General features: G+C 41.0%; 1 pseudogene; it reads right to left on the bottom strand.

The window, feature by feature from the left end:
- Positions 1-276: 276 nt before the first annotated feature.
- LOC102746797 (nucleosome assembly protein 1-like 1 pseudogene) lies at positions 277-1539 on the bottom strand (annotated as a pseudogene).
- Positions 1540-9060: the final 7521 nt, after the last annotated feature.

Raw genomic sequence — 9060 nt, 5'->3', positions numbered from 1 at the left:
TATATACATGATATTATGTTTACTTTTTTGAGGAGCTACAATAATTTTTTCTAGGTGCTTGTACCATTTTACTTTCCTCGCAGCAATGCCCAAAGGTTCCAATTTCTCTATATCCTTGCCAATAATTATTTTTTTAAAATTATATTTGACATTTTTATTTGAGGCTGCAAAAACAAAAAAAAGCAAACAAACAATAACGACAAAGAAACTTGAAATAGGCTTGTCAAATGATGTAAAGTCATCTTTTCCAGGGGAGCAGAAGGTAAACCATCCTGCTTCACTGCTGCTTGCACTCTGCTGGGTTTTGATCCTTCTTTGAGTCATAGTCTGGATCATTTTCCTCATCTCTTTCTTCTTCCCCTTCCTCATCTGCTTCTTCACCTTCTTCATCATAATCATCATCATCATCTTCGATAGTTTCTCCAGTAAAGTATAACACTGATCTTGGGATTATACGCTCACGTAAGAAGTGACCAATTTCAAAGTCTGCAGCAAGGATAGCTTCAGCAGCATCATCCAGATCTCCACTCTCAGGAACTTCAGGAGAGGCAAAAAAATTAAAGAAAGAGTCACTGGAAACTGTTTTGGTCACAGTACAAACTGTCCCACATCCCTTGTGTTTCTGCTTCTTCTTAATGGTTTTCAAAGTGACATTCTTTCCTTTTTTCCAATCTACCTGGCACCCTGTACAACCCATAATTTCTGGCCCATCGAAAGAAAAGGGATCAGAATCATCTGGTTCTGACCTCATCCCATATGTCTTTGTCAACACTTCATTTGTGAAATATTCATTGGGTTCAAAGTGAAATTCTAAGACAAAACTCATGGGCTGGCCAGCATCTGAGAACTTCACTTTAATATCTTTCAAGTGCTTCAAAATAGGTTCATCATGTTCCTTAACCATATCAATGAGCAAGTCAACGTTCTTAAAACAGTCAACCAGAATTCAGGAATTCCCTTGGGGTCTTCTTTTCCTTCATCCTTTTTTTCATCTTCAATCTTGGCTTTTTCTTTCAGCTCCTCCAAAATTTCATCCTCCTCATCTGGTTTCCATTCACATTCTTCTTCCGTAGGTTCATAAATTGCATTAATGATCTCAAATCGCTTATCAAATAGAGGCTGATAGAGAACAGCATATTTTCAGACCATGAACTTCCTCATAGAATTTGGCTTCTATCTGTGCACATTTAACTTGAAGATTTTTGAGAGCATTCACTCATCTTTTAACTACCCTAGGCAAGCTTTCAGTGTATCCTGTTGGTGTTTCTACCAGACCATCAAGTCTTTCTTGAAGGGCTGCAAAAATCTGAGGATTTTGCATCATCTGAACAGTCAGCTGACGCGCTTTGATTTTTGTTTCTTCACCAGTTTCTTCTTCTTCTACTTCTTCAACATCTTCCAAATCTTGATCAAGTTCAGACTGTTCTTTGTTGTCAACGTCTGCCATGTTGTAAGAACTCCAAATATCGGTGGCTAGCACGGGGAGCCAGGCGGTCGGAGCTGTGCAGGCAGTGACTCAGGATGGCGGTGGGAGGAGCAGGAGGCCTAATTATTTATGTTTTTAAAAAGATTTTATTTATTTGTCAGAGAGAGAGAGAGAGCACAAGCAGGGGGAACGGCAGGCAGAGGGAGAAGCAGGCTTCCTGCTGAGCAAGGAGCCCAATGCGGGACTCAATCCCAGGACCCTGAGATCATGACCTGAGCTGAAAGCAGACGCTTAACCGACTGAACCACCCAGGCCTCCCTATTTATGTTTTTTTTTTTTAAGATTTTATTTATTTATTTGACAGAGACAGAGAATGCATAAGCAGGGGGAGTGGCAGGCAGAGGGAGAGGGAGAAGCAGACTCCCTGCTTGGCAGGGAGCCCAATGTGGGGCTCAATCCCAGGACCCTGGGATCATGACCTGAGCCAAAGGCAGACGCTTAACCAACTGAGCCGCCTAAAAATCTCTATTTATGTTTTTTTTGATAGTTGCCATCCTATTGGGCATGAAGTAGTGTCTTATGGTTTTGATTTATACTGTCTGAATGATTAGTGATGTTGAGCATCTTTTCATGTGCTTATTGGCCATTTGCATATCTTCTTTGGAGAAATGTCTAACAAGTCCTTTGTTCATTTTTGAATTGGGGTGTTTGTTTTTGTTGTTTTGAGTTTTAGGAGTTCTATATGTATTCTAGATATTAATCCTTTATCAGATGTATTTGCAAATATTTTCTCCCTTTCTATGGGTCTCCTTTTCACTCTCATGTTAGTGTCCTTTAAGGTGCAAAAGTTTTAAATTTTGAACAAATTCAATTTATCTTATTTTTCTTTTGTTGTATTTGCTTTTGGAGTCATATACAAGAAATCATCGCCAAATCCAATGTCCAAATGAAGTTTTCCTCTGTTTTCTTCTAAAGGTTTTATGGTTTTAGTTTTTACCTTTAGGTCTTTAATCCATTTGGAGTTAATTTTTGCATATTGTGTAAGGTACAGGTCCAACTTCATTCTTTTGCATGTTGATATCCAGTTTTCCCAGCACCATTTGTTGAAAAGGACAAGATTTTCTTTTGAATGTAGCAGAAAACATGTTACCTCTGAGGTTCTCAAACTTGCCCAAGTCAGGACACCCTTAGCATCTTTTTTTTTTTTTAAGATTTTATTTATTTATTTGAGAGAGAGAGAATGAGAGACAGATAGCAAGAGAGGGAAGAGGGTCAGAGGGAGAAGCAGACCCCCCGCTGAGCAGGGAGCCTGATGTGGGACTCGATCCCGGGACTCCAGGATCATGACCTGAGCTGAAGGCAGTCGCTTAACCAACTGAGCCACCCAGGCGCCCAGGACACCCTTAGCATCTTAATACATTTTTTTATGGTGCATTGAGTCCAAAAGAAATACCTAACAATCCCACTCATTGAATAGTTAGGTCTAAACAAACTAATATGTAGTCATTCTTGAACAACTTAGCCACTTGAAAAAAATACTACACATAAATTGAAAGAAAAAATACTATTTTAATTTTATTCTTAAATAACACAACTACTTCCTAATGCAGTGTGTGTTGGGTGATGCGTAACATCTCAGACCTTGGAATCAGATTGGATACTGGAATCAGATGGTGCCCTCATTTCCTGTTCACATTGGTCTTTGAGTGGTTTTGCTTTCTGTCTCTACAATTGTGGCGAACTCACCCTTGCAGAGATATGATGTCGCTGAATGTAAGTAGTGTGATCTGATGTTGGAACTGTGAACTATTTTAAGCTAATAGCTCACATGGTGTCTGAAAGACGTCCGGCATCTCTGTGCTTGCCTTGAGCATGGCACCCTGTGAATTTGCTGTGGCATCTCAGCACTTGGTGCAGTTTGGGGCTGCTATCTTAGCTGATACAACTTCTTTAACTTTGATGACCTTCACCTCCACCTCTCCCTTAGCCAGCTGCTCTGATGACCACCCTAGTTCTTGCCTGATCTAGAAGATATTTACCTTTTACTCCTATATTCTACTCTTTCATACCTTGATCACATTATCCTGTTGTCTATCTCACATTCTTTCTCCTGACTGCTACTTTTACTTCATGAAAATCTCAAAGTTCTTCACTTTTCCCCTTCCCGCCAATCCATCAGCTTCTTTCTGCTTAAGCATTTCCCCATCTAGCCCATCATTCAACATCTCTACTTATGTCCCCAGCCCACTGAACATTAAAAACTCCATGGAAATTTGGGTTAGTAATCTCTAACATCATTAAGACCCTAAACATTGCCTGAAGATCTTTTATATAAGTTCTTCACGGCTATCCCAAGATGATCCCCAACTTTCCCCTCATTTCTCAAAATCCCTGCTATAATGTCTTCAGCCTCATAATTAGTGGTCTCCATGAACTTTACTGAGGAAATAAAAATCATTACCCTCATGCTAGAACTCCCTTAGCTCTCTCCACCCGCCACCCATAAACATCTCCATCTCTACTCAGACATCTTGCTCTCCTCATGGTTCAGTAAAGGAGGGTCCCTTGCATCTGTCAAGGAGAGTCCCACCACCTCTGTTCACATGCCCCATTTGTCCCTGAGGATGCACACTCCACCTTCTCTACCTGCTGTCTGCTTTGGCAAGCTAAGCCCTTGCCCTCTGGCTTCTGGTGGGGTTTGGCCAATGGACTCTGTCAGGAGACTGGGGAGTGGAAGGAGAAGAAGGTCTGTTGATTGAGCCCCCCGCGCCCTCGGTGACCAGCTCTGGGTTGACAGTGGCTGCCTGTCTCTGGGATTTATTAAGCAGTTTTGACATTCTAGGTGCCATGACAATAGTTTAGCATGTGTGATCTTATTTAAATACTGAAACTGCTGCCATTTGTTCACATCCCCCTTTTACAGATGCGGGACTTGAGATTGACTGAGGATAGGCAATTTCCCCAAGATCACACACTAGAAGTAGCAGAGTTGGAATTTGAGCCCAGGACTGTGAGGGACTCACCTGTTAGACATCTAACCACAAGGACGCATGGCCTCATTATCAGTCCAGATGGGTTGTCATGACTTTCTAAAAGAAAAGAAGAGACCAGGAAAAAGTCCAACACGATTTGCAGTGTCAAACTGATGTTACTATTTTGGGGGTTTAAATTTGGTGTTTGAGTCCTTTGGTTTATGAGGAATGCAAAGCAGCCAGCTCTGGAGTTGCAGCTTATTCCATCAGCGTCGTGCTGCAGAGCTGGAGTGCAGTGGGGACAAAACGTTTGTGGCAGTGAGCAAGGATGAGCGGGGGGGACTGCACAGGGACAGTAAGTCTAAACACAACCTTCTTGCTCCTCATTCCATCAGGGAAAGGAGCATTTGTATGCCATGGGGACTGACTTTTAGGTTAAGCTCTGCTCTGCCCTGCCATGGAAAACATTCATGGCCCTTCAGTGAAGTGCTTTCTTCACGAGGGACTGAGTGATACCAGAAAACATTAGGAAAGTTCTCCAAGAGAACAGCTATTGTGCCCTGTGTAAGAAAACAACTCTAGTGGTGCCCCCTGGGTGGCTCCTTTCTTCTCACACTGCAGCCACTCTTTACTCTAATCACCAAATGTGTGGCTGTTTCCCCCCACCAAGCAATTCTCTGCCACACCAGCTGGGTGTCCTACAACTTAACCCAATTCTCACACTACCCACCCAGAGATAGTGTGGATCCCACAGGTTAAGGTCTCAGGCCCACAGAACTGCTCCCACCCCACTCCAGATGCCAATCACAAGCAGCAGGCACCCAGGTCACCCACAACTTCTGCCCGACTTGGCTGCAAACCCGAGGTTCCCAAGATCCCCTCCTTGAGTTTAATGAATTTGCTACAGTGGCTCCCAAAACTCAGGGAAACACTTACTTACGTTTAGCAGTTTATTAAACATGTGATAAAGGATACAGATGAGTAGCCACATGAAGAGATATGTAGGGGGAAGTCTGGGAGGGTCCTGAGTGCAGGAGGCTCTGTCCTTGTGGAGTTGGGGAGTGTCATCCTCAGGTGTGGATGTGTTCAGAAATCTGGCAGCTCTCTGAAGCCCATACTGTTGAGATTTGATGGAGGCTTCCTCATGGAGGCATAATCAATTATCAACTCCATTTCCAGCCTCTCTCCCTCTCTGAAGGACAGGGGACAGGGCTGAAAATAGCAAGCTTCTAATCATGGCTTGGTCTTTCTAGTGACCAGCCCCCAGCCAGGAGCCATCCAGGGGCCCAACCAGAGTCACTTCATTAGAATAAAAGTTGCTTCTAGTACTCTTAGGAAATTACAAGGGTTTTAGGAGCTCTGCACCAGGAACCAGGGACAGATGCCAATATACATATTTTCTATCATCTCAGATTCTCTCATCTAGAAAATGGTTGATATTCCAAAGTCTCTTTTGGAGCCTCTACAGAATGCTGTCTGTTCTCAGGTAGATCGAATGATGGGTGGGGATGTGCTGTTGAGAAAGAGTGAAACAGAAACATTTTTTCTTGATTTTCTTTTCAAGATGTTGGGGGTAATTAGGCCGGGAAGAATGTAAGTGGAGATAAACATAATCCTCATTCTTGCCTTGACCTCTTTAGCTTTGGCCAGTGCTTGGATAATGAACACATATCTAGTAACTGTGATTCAAATAAATCCTTTCTCAATACTTGCCCTTGAAATCCAATGATTTCCTCCTGAATCTAAGCATCGCTTTCAGAGATAGCACAATGGGAGTCCAGCAAATGCATAATTTAGATTCTTCCACAGAACATCTGCTAAGTTTCTATCTTTTGCTATTCTGGGGAAATGGGCTGGATACGTCAGAAAGATCCGAGAGTTCTAGAGCCAGTTCTGAGCAGCTTGCCCCTGGCTTCCTCTCCTATTGCCCTCATCTACCTTCTGGTCTGCCCCCATCAGAGGTGCTTTGTGAGCAAAAGGCAACTGGCTGAAGAGGATAGTCCTTCTCCAAGCCTCGGAGAGCCCCAGAGGTCCAGAATTCTTTTACGTGTCAGAGCTACATGGCTTCCTATTCTACTTTTGTTAGGTCTTCACTTTCTCTTCTGCCATCTCGACTCTTTGGCTTTGGGATTTATTTATACCTAAGAATAGGGGAAGAAAGGAGAAATGTGGCTCTGTCATCATGGACTACTGTTCCATTTATTTACCACCTACAGGGTGAATATGTGTGGTTTATCACGGTTACCAATCTTAAATCTTTTGAACCTAATAGGAACTTGGTAGAATGGACTGTACTGGGGAGCCATTATTCCATAATTTTTTCTTTTAATTATTTTTCCCCCCAAATTGAGAGATTCTGAAAGAAGACTTTTCCAAGAATTGAGTTTCTAACTTACTCCTTATCCATTTCAAAGCATTTTTTTGATTTTCCCATTAGATCATAGGAGTGTTGCTTTCTTTCTTAGCTTCTCAGATTTCTGAAGTTGAGGGAAGAAAATTCTGAAAAAGGGAAAGCCAGTGTTCTCTGAGTAGCAGGAAGAAGGAAGTGATTTTCTTCATGCCAGAGGGCAGTACTGTGGTGAGTAGTGACTCTTTCCCAACGTCACACTGCTGTTCTGGGGGCAGCTTGCTCTAGTAGCCTTAAATTATGCACTTGAATAGTAAATAAAATAAAATAAAATAAAATAAAATAAAATAAAATAATAAAAATCTTCCATCCTGCGTCACTCTATATCAGTGTTGTTTAATCTCTGTAGAAGTAAATTCTTGAAATCTAAATACTTTCCAGTATTAGGTTTCTTGGCAGAAATACTTCTGATGGCCTTGTGTTTTTTAAGTCCTAACTAGAAGCATGCCAAACCTTTTATTCTAAGTATCTTGTAAAATGTGCAATCCTTTGTTAGAAGGCTTTTTATTTGTTTGTTGGTTTGTTTATTTTAAGCCCAGAAGCTCTTCTATCACTTTTGCTGGAATCACCTGGGATATACCTGTAAAAAATTCAGAATCCTGGGCCCCACCCCAAACCTACTAAATTGGAATGTCTGAGTTGAAGCCAAGGAATCTGCATTTCTAACTTGTGCCCCGTGTTTGAGAACCTTGGTTCTAAATCACATAGACGCTAATTCCAGAGCAAAAAATTCTCAATCTGGGCCTAGACCGTTATTTCTCAACCCTGGTTGTATATTAGAATCACCTGGAGTGTTTAAAATATAAGATGTCTGGGCCTTACCCACCAACAACAGAATCTTGGTGGAGGTGGGATAGTGGCGGTAGGAATTTTTTTCTTCTTTTTTTAGCTTCTCTAAGTGTTTCCAATGTGTAGCCACAGTTAGAATTTCCGATCTAAAGCTAGAGGCCTAAGAATTGCCCTCAGGATGTTTGTCAATAAACTTGCTGAAATGGCATAATATACAAAAATTGGAGTGACTGCCTGGCTCACAGCGAATTCCTCCTCTCCACAGTGTAGGAATCCAGTGGCTGGAGGCCACTGACCCAGCTGAGATGCCAACCCAAGCCAAGTTCATCAGTATCTTTGCCTTGGAAGTATTTTTTGTTCTTAATTTTTTTTTCATTTTTATTTTTCCTTTACTAGACAGTTTCTCAAAATAAACATCACTTTATTTTTTTTCTTGTAATAAAAATAACGCATTAGTAGGAATAAATCTAGACAATACAAAAGGTGTAAAGCAAAAATGAAAATTACCTCCATCCAGAGAGAAATCTTATTAACATTTTGATGAGTGCCCTTCCACATTTTTTCTATGCATATATAAAAAATATGATTGTACACATACTATATTGTAATCTTTTTTTATTAAATGTAACATATTGTGGGCATTTTTCTTTATAATGAATATTGGTCTTCATGATTATTTTTAAATCCATATAGCAGCATTCCACTGCATGGCTTTACCCTAATGTATTTAATGAATTTTCTACTGAGAATTGAAAAAAGATACTTTCCATTTTTTCCCTGTTGTGAATAATGCCATCATGAACATATTTGTACATTAAGCTTTGTATGCCTTTCCACTTATTTCCTTAGGATAAATTGACAGAAGTAAGATTGTTGGGTAGAGGGTATGCATATTAAAAAACTGATTACATATTACCAAATTACCCCCTTTTGCAACTGATCTTCCACGGCTGCCATCATAGCCTGAGAGCGTGCTGTTCCGTGCATTACCAATACTACCATTAGCAATCTTAAAATTATGCCAAACTGGTAGGCAAAAGTTATACTATTTATTATTTAATTACTTTGATTACCTGATAGGGGAAGCCCTGATCAAATTCTCAGAGAGAAAATTTCCCTTGAGCCATGGAAGCCACTAGGGCTCAGTCCCATATTGGGGAAATAACAAGTGACAGAGTCTGACAAAGGCTAAGATGACATCCTACTTATTATTTTTTAGGTGTCTGCTTTTGAGGTCTCTACAGTGAAATTCCTGGCTGTTTTGATTTTCAGTTCCCCTTTTTGTCCCAGATATGTAAATTAACTTGAGAAGAATCTGGAAAAATCTTGAAGAACTTACTCACTGCCCTTCCATCCCCCTCACCTCAGGGTGAAGTAGTGTGAAACAGTGTCTGGCTCTTCAGTTTACTATGTCACTGTGTCACTTAACTTTGGTCCTTACACTTCCGGCTTCAATTTTTTTTTTT

This window comes from Leptonychotes weddellii, chromosome 4 (genome assembly GCF_054177405.1).
Source record: "Leptonychotes weddellii isolate Sample4059 chromosome 4, ASM5417740v2, whole genome shotgun sequence".
Classification (NCBI taxonomy): Eukaryota; Metazoa; Chordata; class Mammalia; order Carnivora; family Phocidae; genus Leptonychotes; species Leptonychotes weddellii.
Note: the sequence above shows the minus strand (reverse complement) of the source record. Positions and strands in the feature narration are given on the sequence as shown.